Here is a 16,767-nt window from a genome sequence, read left to right as displayed (position 1 = left end):
TTTATATGAATTATCTTGTCTAGGGTTTTCTAGAATTCTATCCAAAGCTGCTATTTTAATGGGGGTTATGTTCTGTGACCTGAGAGTGTTTTCTTTAGGGCTGGGCGATCTGCTTGCAAGACACCATTCCACCTATCCCCTCCACAGCGCGGGAGGTCTGATGCAGTCTCAGAAGAGTTATATGCACTCTGTCACATGCCACATTATACTGCAGACACTTTTAAAGTTTCAATTGTGTGTGTGTGGTATTAGGGATCGAATCCAGTGCCTTTGCATTGAGCTAGCTCCTTTTAAAATTGTCTCTTTATTTTGAGATCAAGTTAAGTCATTAATTGCAGAGGCTGGGATTGAATTTGTGATCCTCCTGCCTCAGCCTCCCACAGGATTACAGGAGTGCACCAACATGCCTGGCAAAAAGTTTCCATATAGTGAAAATAATACTAACAAAATAATGCTAGCAAAAAAAAAAAAAAATGCTAGCTTTTTACCATCTCAGCCTGATGAATTATTAAATTGGTGAAAAGGCCAAGTGTGGTGGTGCAGATCTTTAATCTCAGCACTTAGGAGGCTGAGTCAAGAGGACTGCTTGAGTTTGAGGCCAGCCTGGACTGTAATAGTGAGTTCAAGGATGGCCTGAACTACGTAGTGAGACACTGTCTTAAAAAAAAAAAAAAAGATACTGGTGACAACCTATCATATGTACTATATCAATTAATCAAGACAATTATTTGACCATTAAGCACATAAAAAAGTCTAATTTAAATTATATTTTTCTCTATTTTAAATTTGTAGTGCCTACTTCTGAGACCTAGGAAAGTGTTTTCTAGGAAAGAGGACAGAAACTGAGTAAGTGCGCACCTGTGCATGCAATATACACATACAGAGATTTAAATAAATTTACACACATGCATAATCTGCCAGCTTTTTTTCCTTCCCATCTTGAATTCTCTGGAAGGAAAAACGCAAGACCTTACCACAGGTTATATGGGGTGTTATATTTGCTATCCTAAAACTTATTCAATGAATAGTAACAAATCACTCCTGTTGTACTGGCTCTGATACTAAGAGGGTATAGTATTACCAGCTCCATACTGTGATTCAATATCAAATTGTTCAGACTTCCAGAAGTATTGGTAATCATTTCTCAAAGGATACAATAAAGTCCAAATCTCACAAAGTCCCTCATTCAGACATACTAAATCACACTGAAACAGAACTTTGTATTTATGGCCCAGCACAATTTTACAGAACATAAAATGTAGTCTGTAGTAACAGCAGAAGAGGCATTGTTCAAAGACATTCTTGGCCAACAAATTCCACTGGTTAGTCCAACAAATCCCATGTGCCATAGAAAATTTCAGGGTCTTACTTCAGTCAAGATCCCCCCTCAAAAAGGGCCTCAATCTTATGCTATTCCCAGATGTGGTTTCATTTTACCTGTACTACGTAAGCATTTAACAGCATAGTTACCAACCAAAATGATATTAATGTATGTGTACATTTTTCATATGAGCAAACAGATGTTGTTATGGTTTGTGTCTGGATGTCCCTGCAAAGTCTCATGCCATCATGGGGCAGCCTTCTAGAGTTTATGATTGATTCGTGGTCCAATGTTGGGATTATGCATGTGAGTGCTATACCTGCCCTGGGGTGGGTAGTTTGCATACAATGTAAGGGAGGGAAAGAGGCTGCTGCTCCTCCCTTTTTGCTCTGGTTGCTTTTGCTGTCTTTCTCTGCCATAAACTGTTGCCCTCTGCTATGTGCCACTCTGCCTGGGTGCCAGCTGAGTATGGACTGAAACCTCCACAAACTGTGAGCCAAATAAACCTTTCTTCCCTTAATTCTGGGTGTCAGGTATTTTGTCTCAGCAATGACAGAAAAGTAATTGAGACATATGCATATATGAAATACTATTTTTGTGCTCATTTAGGACTCATAAAATTGCTTACATTTTATAGTTTAAGTGTGTCCAAGAGTCCTCCTATAGTCTGCAAATTCACAATAAATACAAATTTTAAACAAAAGAAGCCTATGGGAATTGAAGGACCCTCATTCCTTCCGATTCTGAAGGGTAATGAGAATTTTATTTATGGATCAGAAAATGGCTCTATAACCTCAGTACAATTTTTTTTTTTTTTTACCCGATATATTTCCCAAATCATGTTAAAGAGGATTCTTTAGTTGCAAATACAAACTCCATTTATTTAGTGTATTTTATTTAGGGATCTGAAAACAATTTACCTCCAAATGAATTTGAAATTGCTTGGTGAGAACCAATACTAGACACAGTTCTGCCCCATGAAAGGGAGAAATTGCCAGTCAGCTGACCAGGAAGCCCTCAGGCAGCAGGGCTAGGGGTGTTGGAAGGAGAAACAGGGAGAAAACAGAAATGAGAGATGTTAGCCTCCTTGATTCTTTCACAAAGTAAAGCTTCAGACTGTACTACTGACACTGCTATGTTTATGAAACACTGGATATGTGTGTGTGTTTACACATGTGCACACTACTGGTGATTGAATCCAGGGCCTTTGTACTTAGCTACAATCTCCAGCGCTTTTTAAATTATTTTTTTTTATTTTGGGGCAGGGCCTTGTGAAGTTTGTATGTTGTCTAGGTGGTCTCAAACTTTTCATCTTTCTACTTCATCCTCCCACAATGCTAGGATTACCAATGCGCACCCCATGCCTGGTTGGATTCTGGTATGTGATTCATAATGTTCCTATCATATGAAGAACAGCATGTAACACCCACGATTTGGTACATAAAAGAAGTTGCACCTTTGTTACATTTTCTAATCTCAATTCTAAGAGGTGATCATTTTAATTACCAGTAGTAACCAGGAAAAGCACTAGTTGTAAGACATTCGATAATATTAAAACAAAGAAAAACACAAGCCAGTAAGTAAGTGTATCTCATTAACAATATTTTTTCTGAGTAGTTTATTTAAAAATTTCACAGAATTGCTCTATCTTGGAAGTACATTTACAGATTATATGAAATAATGCTGGACTTAAATTATCACAAAACATTATTAGTAATCTGTGATATTTTTGCATATCCAGCCAGAAACAAAAAAGAGGTTCAGCTACACATTAGGTAGGTTTACAAGCAACTAAATTTACAGTCATTCATGAGACATACTTGGAAGAAAATAAAGATATATGTAGATATGTTCCAGAAATTGTTCCACTGAATCCTAAACAGGCGAGGCAATGGAAACTGTGATAATGGGGTGGTCACTGGATAAAGGAGCCTAATGGTGTCAAACTGACAAACATGGCTAGGTAACTTGAGATTCTCAGACCTGTAACCTAAACGGGTACCTAAATGGCCATATTCACCCCACTAGTACTCAAAGCGTTCCATACAATTTATCATATTAATTTACAAATAAGATTTGCCACACAATGATATTCAAAGAATAGAGAGTGTTTGCTGCTGGAACACTGCTTTCTGTTACCGAGTTTCATGTAGTATTTCTAAGTGCAGTATGAGAGGGTGGTGAAGACTTCATGCTGTAACTAACTCTTGTTAGAACAACGTTTCTATTTTCTTATATTAACCTGAACTTCATATTTTACTTCGCCAGTATTATTATTATTATAAAAACTACTCTGAGTCACATTTGACTTATCTACCATTACTTTTTTGTCCTTGTATATACTGTAATGTATCATTTTAAAGAATGGTGTTTTAAGTTTGACCAACACAAACAATATAGTTATGGTTGATAATTGCCTTTAAAATGTAAAAAACTGCCTATGATTTAAGGATCTGTTTTTTATGATGAAGATAATTTTTTTTTGTTTTTTTTGAGACAGGGTCTCACTATGATGCAGATAAATTATTTGAAGGGCATAGTCTTCTCAAGATAAAAATTTTAAGACAGTGTAAGGGACAACAAATCTTTTGAATACTTCTATCAAATGCTTGAGTGTCACAGTTAGCTGGAAACTGCTAGAAGGAAACAGTGATTGTTTCACGTTGGCTCTGGAGACAGCACTTGGGGGAGTGACATCAGAATACAGCTGCCTGGCAACCTGTGGTCATTTAGCTATTTTCGGGATAGCCACAGAGAGCGGGCATTTGTTAGTAGCCATGTGTCCACCCTAGAGATAGGAAAACAAAGCCACCGTATGCAGCCAACCTGTTTTAGCTGTCAGTCTTTCTTCATTTGTGCCATTGTAGGGTGAGCACCATTACTGCATGTCTTTTACTTTCAGTTCTTATGAATCCAGTGTGACTAAATTTTTAGGAGGCACAAGAATAGTTTCTGAACTATGATAACTGGTCTTTCATTCTTAAAAACTTCAAACCTCACCTTATTGATAAAGATAAACTACTTATCTTTTCTATATTTTTGTTATTAAGCCATGTAAGCAGTGTGTGTCCTGGGGTGACCTAGCTTTCCTTTAGGCACTGTAGGTAATGGGGAGATAGAACAGTCCAGCAAGAAATTACTTAGTGTTTTTATATGAAACAGAGTTAGGTTCTAAGCATGGGTATTTATAAACAGAGGTTTGACCCACATGAATGTGTGGTAAGATACTATAAAACAGTCAGGGGCTGGGGATTTAGCTCAGCGGCAAAAGCGCCTCCCTGGCAAGCGCAAGGTCGTGAGCTCGGTTCCCGGTACCGGAGAAAAACCAAAAAAAAAAAAAAAAAAACAGTCATGGTATATGACAATTTTTAATTGTGTGAGACTCTGCCGTGCATTACAGAGGATGCTACTTCTAGTTCTAAGGAGCCCTTCCTAGGTCTAAAACATCACCTGGGGGTGGCCCTGCCCTATTGGGAACTTGTCCTCTAGCCCGTGTAGAATGCAGGTTCCTCCTGCCCCTGCCCGTTGCTACTGATGGAAGCTGCTTCCTCCATGCTTCCCCTGATCTAAGAACAACATATGCTTTCCTATGAAACACTGGCAGATGATAACCGACTCCTCGTAATCTTATGGGCAGTTGTAATAGATTGTGGTGGGGGTTAGGATTAGCCTAAAGAACTTTGTAAATTTTCATCCTGTGCTTCCTGTAATTTCATTCATTCAACCATCTCTTGAACGAGACTGGTGAGCCTACAAAGGCAGCAGGGGTATGCTGTACTGTGTGCTAATGTACGGGTTCCCACTGATGAGAACTCAGTACTATAAAACAAAAACCAGGGACATCAACCACCTGAACAGACCCCTGTCTCTATCATTTGTACAGTATTATAACATTACCTCCCAGGCTTTTCTGCAACCATAAAGGACCATTTACTAAGGGCCTTTTCAGTCACTTCTAACACTTTTACAATACTTTGGCTGGATGTAAGAAAGCAAATGAGAGACATGATTACTCAGGATAGTTCTTATGACATGGAACTCAATTTGAATAAGAAATATCTTGACAAAGGGCTGCTAAGTGAGACTTCAGAAGTAAAGGTGCATTCTTTTTCCATCTCTGAAAAAGGGATCGGCTGTCATATAGGTGTCTAGGTCGACAAGTTCAGTTCCTTCCCATTAACAGTGATAGGTCAGCAGCTAATGCAGTCAGCAAAGTATGGTCTCAAACAAAACAGAGTCAGGAAGATGAACTGTAGCCATGGGACTTCACAGGTAGAAGCTGAGCTGGAGGGTGATGACACAAGGGAACACGATTCACTTAACTATCCTGAACTCATTATTGCCTTCGGGTAATTTTAAATATACAAGGTGCCTGCTGCATAGTTTGTGCTTTTTAAAGAACTATAGAAATAATAATGATTTTTGAGTAGGTTTATATTGGTTTTAAACTGGTAAAAGTCTGGGCATCAATTGATAGGATGCTAAGAGAACCTGAACTGAAGTTTTATAGAATCTTTTCTATAACTGTTAAAAAGGGAAAGTGACTTTCCTCATCTATACGCTAATAATTACTTTTATCCCTAGAGCAGATACATCTACTGTGTATGTCATGGTGGGGGAAAATATTTGTATTGAAATTTTTTTTCTGAGTGCTAAGGTTGTTGACATGGGGTGAATAATAGTTCACTGTAAGCATTCTCCTTCCAACTCCAGGTATAATTGGTGTCAAAACTGTGTTAAGTAACGAAATTAGCTGTGGTTTGTAGTGTTTACACCATAGAAATCTGTACGTGCAACTAACCAGTTCTTTCTTCTTTGTAGAGAGTAGGCTGTTGAACATTTACCAGCACATTACTGAGTATATGCATCTTGTCTGTGTGTTTGCTGTGAACCTCTAACACTGATGCCTTAATTACAGCCAGTCCTGGCACAGGCTTAACTTGGTAACCTTCACCAAAGTCAGAGAGAACTTTGCCCACGCCATGGCTCCAGGACAGGTCTGGAGATAAAGTGGTAGGACATCATTAAGATTCTTCAGAGTGCATTCTTGGCAGCTTGTTCAAAGAAAGGGTAGTCTAGAGAGCAGCCCCAGCTGTTCCCCTTTCATTGTACTGCTTGGAGGATTTTTAAATTCTTAAAAAGGTACTAAATATGTCATTAAAGACAAAAATAGCACATATAAAGCCAATATGCCACAAAGATATTAAAACACTGAAAGGATGTTATTTACTTTTACTGAGCGCCACTAAAAAGGACCAGAAAAGGACTACTTGATGCTAGCCAGTATTACACTCTTATTTTGGGTGTGCAAATTTATAACGAATACTCCATTTCAAGAAGACTGTAATAAAAGTATATTTCTCATAAGAGGGCTTCTTTCTTATGGAAACTAAAGTTCAGTGCAGGCTACTTAACTCTGGAATAAATAAAAACTAGGCAAATGACTATAAGCTACTACCTGTGAGTAAGGCTTGCCCACTATGACTTCTTCCCTAGTACAAGAACGTTGTATGTTGTGACAGTAACTATACAGAAATGCAGTCTTCCACTGCACAGGAGAACTTAACGTATCCCAGGATGGCCAAACCAAATGATCTCATTTGCTTTGGTAGTAGAACCTAGGATCTGATAAGTGCTCCTGTTTTTGCTTAAATCTGTTAATCTAGAAGTAGAAAAAAATTATACCTACTTTCTCTTTTTAGTATTCCTGAGGTCTTATTTTAATTTTCTATCTATAAAGCCTGCCTATCAGACAACCACTTGAGAGTACAATTAGGTGTGGATGCTTCTTATCTTCAGGGAATAATGGAAGATACCAGTATTCCCATACCTGCACCCTCCTCCAATCCAGTTATGCTATCCAGCCCCTTACAGCTTAAAGTGATTCTTGTCTACAGATCTTTGCTCCAACTCCTCCTTCCAATCCAAGTTGCTTCTACCCACAGGTAATAGAGATTAATTACAAATAACTTCTTTAAGACCCAGCTGAAGTGGTCCTATTGGCCGAAGGGGAAGCCTTAAGTAGTGATGGCTTTTACAGACTAAATGCCCACACTGCAACCCAAAGCCCACTTAAACCCACTTATTTATCACCAAGTGCCAACACTGCAATTAAACCTGAATACTGAGGTTTTACTTTAGGGAAAAAAAAAAACAACAACAACTGTTATCTGATGCTCAGCTGCTGGGGCAACCCGGCTTGTGTGCCGACAAAAGGCTCTGCATGCCCGCTGCTGCATGCATGCCATGGACTTGCCACCATTGGTATATAAGAACTTTTTAAATTTAGCAGGGACTTTAGTCATGTTAACCTTTGTATGTAACCTTCACAGCACCCAGGCACCACAAATTCCCTGTAAATCAAGTGTTACTGGAAGATAGCATGCTGATTCACTAAGTCTTATCTATCGTGGCTTTCATGCCTTTAACAGCAGAGTCGGTATTTGCCACAGATATGGTACGTCACACAAAGTCTGGAATGCTTACTCCTAGCACTTTACAGAAAAAAAAAAAAAAGCCAACCTCTGGTCTAGAGCATTCTCCAGCTTTCTGCTTTGTCCAGCAAGGAGGTACTAGGAATACCTGGCAGGGATCTGGGGCACCAGGATCTCTTGAAGTCAGACTGACCTCAGCTTGCTCTTTGTGGCTTTTGCTCACACTTTAGTGGGATAGGGAGTTTGTCTTTTGCAACTTGGCCACACTCCAGTTTTGATACCAGGTGCTTACACTGTGGTGTAGCAGGCAGGAGGGTGAGTTCAGCAAAGCCCTATCTTATTTCTTCATTCTGTTCAGCCTTGGTGTCTTGTGTTTAGAGACTTCCTAAAGGCCATAAGAATTAGCTAGGGCATTGGAAGTTTCTCTAATAATGCATGTTGTTAGGCATAGGGTCTAGATTGAGATTTTGGTGCCCTTAAAGTGATTATTAATGCATAGCAACACAAGTTATTTTTACTTTGCAGTTTAGAAATGAATATATAATTTATTAAATTTATACTGTCTAAAGCCTAGTTTTTCCTGAAGCTCTTATATTCAACTTCAAATTTGTAATAGTCTATTTATATATCTAAAGTTTTAACAATCATGTTCTAGGTATCTTAATACTCTTTAGGTCCATTTATAATCTATGTTTATTTAATCACTTGAACATTTTATAGCTCCACTTATGAATTTAATACACCTAATTTTCTTTTTAAGCATTTTAGAATGTCAATCAAAACACCCTCAAGTAGTCGAGAATTCTTAAAAATTTCTTCCTTAAACTTATAAATTTCATGGCTCTCAAGTTCTGGTACATTCTAAATTACCATACCTTTCCATGGAAAAGACCAAAACAGAAATCTCTTAAAATAAAAAAAAGAGTATCTACCAGATTGATATATATATATATATAGTACAGTACATACTTTAAATAAAATATCAAAACTATGGGTTTAATATTTTATTACTTTTATACTTTACTGTTAAATCTTCCAGAGTTGAAAATAATTTTTCATTAAGGAAACAATTTTCCATCCCAAATGAAATGGATCATAATCCCACACAATTTGAGATTCTCATCTCATTGAACTTGGTGCGGTTTTCAATCAAAATTTTTGAGGACACACACTGACAAATTAAGCCCCCTTTTAATAAGTTGCTGTATAAGAAAAACCTCATGTTCTTCAAAGAGGATAATTTGCTCCTGGATACAAGTTATCATTACCTATGAGGTAGCTGTGACTGAAAAATACAGCCAATGTTTAAATAGAAACATTTTTTACAGTAAAAGAGAAATTGCCATTAATCACCCTCCAAATACTATTCTTGCTACATCCTAGAGCAGTTCTGACACTCTTTCATTTTAGTTGCACTGTTGTGCCTGCCTGGATTTCCTGAATCAATTCAAAATGTTTACCTTTCAGAGCCATTTTGGGGAAAAGCCCGAAGTTGCATGTGCCAGATCTGGTAGGTAAGGTGGATGCAAGAGACACAGCATAATGTTTGTATGAGTCTGCCTTTCCGTTGGACGGCACTTGGAAGCAGCACTCATGGTAGTCTTAATCAAACCTCATAATAAAGACGCTCATGAAACAGGACTTCCAGAACTGCTTCTGAAAGTGGCAAGAATGATGGTATACGTGTGTTTGAAAGAAGGGAAAACACTTTGAGAGGGATTAATGGCACTGTGTCTTTTCCTGGAATAAATAACATTCACTGTGTATTCCGGTCACATCTCATACGTATCTGTTCTTAGAAGTAGACACATTCTCCTAAAATTCTAATTTCCTGTTACTTTAGCACACATTTTAATGTCTGTAATTGCCTTACAGATTTTACTTTTTTTTGCATTTATATATAATTTGCATGCTTAAAAATTCACCCTTTTAAAGTATACAATTCAGTTGTTTTTAATATATTCACAGAGTTGTGAAACCAACATTACTAATTCCAGAATATACTTATCACCTTAGGAAAAGACTCTCTAACCATTAGCAGTCACTACTCAGCAAGTCTTTCTGCTAGCCCATGGCAATCACTTTTTTTCTTTTTTACTGTCTTTTACTTTCTTTCTCTTTATGGATTTGCCCATTCTAGACATTTCATACAGATGGAATCACACAATCTATGGCCTCGTTTTCTCTTTTTATATGGCCTTCATGCCTGGCTTCCTTCATTGTGTTTTCAGGCTTTATCTACATTGTAATATTTATCAATACTTCATTCCTTTTTATGGCCAAATCATATTCCACTATGTGGACATATTCTTTTTGGTTTATCTATTCATCAGCTGATGGGCATTTGGGTTAATTTACTTTTTGGCTGTTCTGAATACTGCTGGTATGTTCTGCAAACATGTTTAGATTTCTCTTGGGTCTTATCTAGGCAGTGGGATTTCTGGGACATGCTTCTTATGGATCTTTTGAGAAGATACATCTTCTACATTTGTCAGAGGCTTTCCTGCATCTTTTGAGATGTTGTATGTCTTGGCTGGATTCTATTACTATTGTGTATTGTGTTGTAGAAACAGCCTTGTGTTCCTGGGATAAAATTCATTTGGCTATCGTTAAGTACAATCCTTTATTAATATGCTGCTGGATGCATTTCCTAGTATTTGTTAAAGGTTTGTGTCCGTGTTCATAAGGGATATTGGTCTGCAGTTTTCTTATAATGTTTTTGTTTGGTTTTGCCATAATTCCAATCCTGGCCTTGTGGAATGAGTTGGGAACTATTCCTTCTTATTCTGTTTTTTTTGGCATAATTCAAGTAAAATTATTAATTCTCTAAATGTTTTTGCATTACTTAGTAATAAAATAATACAGCTTTTCTTGTGGGAAATGTTTTGATTACTAATTCATTGTCTTTACTTATTATAGGTCTACTCAGATTTATTTTTATTAATTTCAGTAGTTGTGTCCTTCTAGGAATATACGCTTTTAATCTAAGATACCCAATCTGCTGGCATATAATTTTTATAGTATTCCCTTATAATTCTTTTTACTATCATAAGGTCGGTAGTAACATCTTCACTTTCATATCTCATTTTAGAATTTAAGTCTTCCTTATTTTATTTTGTCAGTTACAATCTGCCTATTCTGTCAATGTTTTCAAACAACCAACATTGGATTTCATTTATTTTCAGCCTCATCTTTATTATGACCTTCCTTTTGCTTGCTTGAGTTCAGTTTGCTCTTCTTTTGCCTCGTTTCCTGAGGTTGAATCAACATTTAATCTTAATTACAATTTAACACCATTCTATTGGCTCTCATATCTATATATAAATTTGTTTCACCTTTTTATTGATTGAGTAGATGAGGTTTTTTTTCCATATTTTTCTTAATTGTATCTAGGACTGTTGCTGTTATAAATGTAAAGATGAAATCCAACTGGGTTAGGTATGTCTCCCTTTTTTTTTTTTTTTTTCAGTATTGGGGATTGAATGTTGGGAGTGCTCTACCACTGAGCTATATCCTCAGTTTTTAAATTTTTTTTCTCTTTTGAGACAGACTCAGCTAGTAGACTGGACTCAAACTTGTAATCTTCCTGCCTCATTTCCCAAGAAGCTGGGAATACAGGTGTGCGCCACTGCAACCAGCTCGTATGTCACATCTTGATTATTTCTGCATTCACAAGAGTTAATGACATATACCGAGGTGCAAAAAGCAAAGCGTCACATAATCAGCTTTTCAGTGAACAGGAGTTATAATCTTACAGACCAGAGACAGAAGAGTCTGCCTTACTTCTTTCCTTTCTACATCTATTTAGCCAGTTCCACATTTTGGAGACCATTAACTGGAGCACCTATTTTGAGTACCAAATCATGGATTCCTGAAGACGCCTGTGGTTGAAGGAAACAAAGTATCTAACTCAAACTGAACTAAAAGCATAAAGAGGATTTATTTGTTCACATATTTGAAATAATCCCTTCTGCTACTGAACAACTGGATTCAGAAGTCCATAAGGTCAGCAGAGATGAGGTTCAGCTTCTAGGTAATTTCTGCAGCATATGAATGTGGAGGGAGATACCACTGGCAGCTGCTACAAGTGATTTAACTACCATAATGGAAAGACAATTAAGAAATGAAATCTGAAGATATGGCTAATATATGAAGGAAGAAAAAGCCAAAAAATTACAGAAAAAAGGATATAATGGATTTATTAACCTCTGGATCAAACTGTGCCAAAGACCCAAACCTATGAGCTTTTTAGTTATATGAGCCAGGGTTGGGGATATAGCTCAGTGGCACAAGCGCCTGCCTGGCAAGTGCAAGGTCCTGAGTTCGATCCCCAGTACAAAACAAAACAAAACAAAACAAAACAAAACTAGTTATATGAGCCACTATGTTCTCCTTGTAACAGACATTATAAATACTACATAAATTAATGGGTTATGATACCAAGACTCAATGGGGATGAACCATCTCCATAAGTCTGGTGAGTTCCATTTCCAATTATAGAATAACCTAGATTTGGATAATTATTCTTTAATTTTTTCATGTGTAGGAGACCTTAGTTCCTTAAGGGCACAGACAAAGAACAAATTATTTTGTATTCTTTAATGTACCTAACATAGTATGGACACAAAAAGGACATTTATTAATGTTTAAAAATGTATTACATAGCTGGAACTATAATGAAAAGCAACTAAATGGATACTATATTTCATCTTACATTAAAATGTCAGTAAAAGAAGGAAACTGAATGTGGAAGAGAAGGTGCCAGTCTCTCTAATTAATCAGGGCAAAGTTTCATGCAGGAGGTGAGATTTCATAAACAATTTCAAAACTGTAGGTCTAATTGGTTTAAACTCTATTACACATATGCCTACAGGCAGCTGCAATGAATCCTTTGCAAAAAGAAAAGTAAACAACCTATCATGGAAAAAAGAACCATTCCAGAAATCTCAAGACCCATAGGACACATGTTTTGAGCTATTCCTTTAATCTATGTCCAAATAAAGCACCTAATTCTTATCTTAGAGAATGGAAAGCACTGACATATGCAAAAAGGGAGGCATCAGTACACTTGTCTTTGCATGCAGGTGCAGGCACCAGACTTTTCAATAATAGTCTATAACACAGCCATTAATTAGGGGCAGCCAGGCTTCCAGAGCACATCATTTTCTTCTCCTCTTCTCTTTTTCTTTTCTGTAATCATTTCCATTCTACTCTTTCAAAGGAGCATTCAGTTTTAGTCACAAACACTTTTAGGGCATTATACCTGATTCTGTTCCTTTCACATTTATGGTAATACTCAATTATTATTTACCTTTATTGCAAGAAAGTAAATACTATATGTAGGAGGAGAGTTATGAAAAACTTTCCTGGCAATAGAATATAGTTATTTCAAGAGTCCTACCTGCATGTATGGGAGTTAGTCAAGTATGTACTAGACAGGAAAGAGAGTTAATGAGTGAAAGCCCCAAACACATATCAAAGACAACCAATTAGCTTGTCTGAAACACAGCCTTGTAAAGCTATCAGTAACTTATAAAATGGTCTGCTACACACGAGTAAAATGTTGCTTAAATGGCTTGCTTAACTAGATGCATTCACCATGAAATTGATTCTTTTAAGCTTTTTTTTTTTTTTTTTAAACTTAATAGCCATTAACTTTGTATTTTGAAATGGCTGGGAAGGTGAAAGAGTGGGTGGATAACCTAGTATTACAAAGTGCCTCCTTAAGATGAGTTTTTTGTTTTTGTTTTTTGTGATACTGGGGATTGACACAGGGCCTTCATTCTAGCTACATTCCTAGCCCTTTTTATTTTCTGTTTTGAGACAGTCTTGCATTGCCCAGGCTGAGCTTGAACTTATAATTCTCCTGCCTCAGTCCCCCAGAAAGCTAGGATTACAGGCATATACAGGTTCTTTACTTTACAAAGTTAAAACAGCTCATCAATTAACAATTGTGTCTGCGTCAGAGACTGGGATGGATCAACTCAGTAGATTGCTTCCCTTTTGATTGAAAGATGTGCTCTGAGAACATTCTAATGTGGAGAGTTTGTTTTTGTGTTATAGAAAGCAGTGTTTTCTCATCTTTGATTCTGTAAAATGGCACTAGGGAAAGAAGATCCTAAACCTGATATTTTTCAAATTTAACCACTATGTCAAAGTGAGCATCAAATTTCTTCCCCTAAAGAATTTTATAAAACAATTAGGTACCTTGATATTACCTACTCATGAATGACAATTCCGGATTCTATTTCATCTTTTGAATTTTCCTAAAACTCTGTTGGATATTTTGAAATAGGCATGCTTCATGTTCGGCCTTTTCTGTTATACAAGGCTCCATGCTGCAAACAGACTTCAGTCAATTGCTACCTGGTCAAACTAACAGGAGAATATGTTTTTATTTTGTTGGATCTAACTAGTATTTCTGTTCCATCAATATTAGCATCATTAATGCTCTTCACTAAGTCACTATCAGTGGGTCAATTCCAGAGATTCTCTGATTCAACAAAATATTAGGGAATTAACCATTGACTATGTATTTAGTCAATGGTTAAGCATTATGAAGGACAAAAACAGTTTATGTTTTCAACCATATCTGGCTTTTGTAATGAATTCTATGTTCTCTATCTCAATCTTGTAGCTCTTGGTTATGATAAAGCAACAGGAGAAGTACTAAATCAAAATATTAATATATGGCACCCAAATAAACATGTTTAATATTGGCCTTGTGATACTATGGTAGCGCTCTGTCCTAACAATGACAACATTTAGATGTTGGAACAGATTCAAATTCTTAGGCCTTAAACAGGAGACAGACAAATATGGCAAGCCATGTATCGCTCAGCCGCCAATGGAGGATGCCAATGGCTCTGTCCAGATGCAGAGATATTCAAGAGATGTTTCTGTCAGCAGTTTGTCCTCTGGCTACAGCAAGGAGCCACCATGGAAACACTGGGAGGATCAGGAAAAATAGAAAGGTGTGGAGAGTCAGGGAGGGGGGAACAGCAAAAGCTGACAGCTACCTTAATAACACATCTGAGCAAGAGGGCCAGGTAACAAATGGTCTTGAAACGAAGTGCAATGTTGTTAGTCATGGGGAGAGAATTTCTTTTCCTGCTGGCAATATAGCTAGGAGCCTAATATCCTGGCAACTGAGAAATATGAGCTTGGAAAGAGACTTGCAGGCGTTCCGAGGCAAGAAAAGCTAAGTGGTAATCTGTCCTAAAGAATTTTAGCCAAAAAAACCCACATAGGACTAGTTGAACTCAGTATAAAGCCTATGAAAGACAAGTCTGGAGAACATTACAATCAGACATAAAGAGAATACCAGAAATGAAGGTTCAAAAAGCCATTGACTAAATTTTCCACAGCATTGTTACTGTGGCCTTGGGTCTTAGTTGTCATCCCACAATGAGCTGAAACCACTAATTATCAACCAGGGGAGGGAAGAGGCAATGATGTCCCTCAGGGGATATTTGGCAACAGCTGGAGATACTTTTGGTTGTCACAGTGGGGGAAAATACAGGGGGTGGGTGCTACTGGCATCTAATGGGTGCAGACCAGAGATGTTGCTAAACATTCTATGTTGCACAGGAGAGCTTCCACTCTCCCAGTGAGTAACTCTCTAGTCCCCAAAGTCAAAAATGCTAAGGTTGAGAAACTTTGCTTTGAATTATCAGTTAAGGCAAAAATCAAAACAAAGACCTTGTTAATGATTCAATCTCTACGATTTAGCAGTAGGGATCAGTAGGCTCTGCCCTGAAATCAAGTGGAGATTTAGGAACTGGACTGGAAAAGCAGACTAGAAGCACCACAGGGGATGGTTCCTACTCTCTGTTCTTTCTTGTTTAAAGTGATTAATTAGCAGGTATTGTGGCCCCGTCAGTACATCAAACTGGGCTGAAATGAGTGCCCTAAGGAAACAGCACCATCCACTCATTCCAGTCACTGCTTTTGGCTTGGGTGATACAAAGATGACTGTAACAAGTTCTGTTCCTCATGTTGCTTTCATGGTAATAGAACTGCCTGACAGCTACTTGGTAAGTGAGTATTCAGACAGAAAGTGACATGAAGACAACACAACATTAACATTTGCCATGTAACTAATCCAAAAGAGGGAACGAAGGTTAAATGCAAAGCAGTACAAAGACAAATCTTTACTTAGCTTCAAAACAATACTGTACCCAGTCACAACAAAGAGTTTCATGATTAGCCTCCACTTAATCATTAAGGATCCATTGACTCTTAGTGTTCTGATATTTAAAAAAATGCTTGATGGTGTTTATACAATGAATGCTGATGAACCATACCAACAATGGTATGTATCAACACAGTGGATTCTTATGGCTAGAGGACTGCTTTCTACTATACCTGCTCATGTCTGTTCTTAAGTTGCTTCATAATTCTCATTACGGTAATCACATTTGCTCTTATCATTAAGTAACCCCATTAAATGTAATACTAAAAGAAGAAATATGAACCCAGAAAAAGGATTTCTATTTTATGAAAAACTAAATGCAATGTATTCAAAGAATTCAGTAAAGGTAACTAACTAAAAGTAAATTGCTGTTAAGTTACATTTAGATAAAATATTACCTAGGGCTGTGGCTATAGCTCAGCGGTACAAGTGCCCACCTGGCAAGCACAAGCCCTGAGTTTGATTCCTGGTACAAAGAAAAAAAAATTACCTGAAGCTAAATATAAAGGATTGAGAGGAATGTGGCAGATTTTTTCCCAAGTGTTTTTAATTTATGGTCCTATTTTCAAAACAAGCTGAAAATCGCAAATAATGGGTATGTTTTATGAAATATTAGAGATCAACACAGAATTCTGATTTATGGCCACACAGAGAAAGGCCTTCATCTAATAGCAAAAGATTACTACCATTTGTAAAATAAATTACTTAGGGAATACAGTTTTTAAACAGTGACTTCCCACTTCAGCTTAATGTGTGTGTGTGTGTGTGTGTGTGTGTGTGTGTGTGTGTGTGTGTGTGTGTGTGTGTGTGTGTGTGTA

The 16,767-nt window shown here is 37.2% G+C and overlaps 1 protein-coding gene across 2 annotated transcripts in view; it reads right to left on the bottom strand.

The window, feature by feature from the left end:
• Arl15 (ADP-ribosylation factor-like 15) overlaps nucleotides 1–16,767 on the bottom strand; it is a 393,962-nt gene that overhangs the window by 2,791 nt on the left and 374,404 nt on the right. The window lies entirely within an intron of this gene.

Source organism: Chinchilla lanigera, unplaced genomic scaffold (genome assembly GCF_000276665.1).
Source record: "Chinchilla lanigera isolate Chin_1 unplaced genomic scaffold, ChiLan1.0 scaffold00045, whole genome shotgun sequence".
In the NCBI taxonomy this organism is placed as follows: Eukaryota; Metazoa; Chordata; class Mammalia; order Rodentia; family Chinchillidae; genus Chinchilla; species Chinchilla lanigera.
This window is presented reverse-complemented; position numbering and strand designations above follow the sequence as displayed.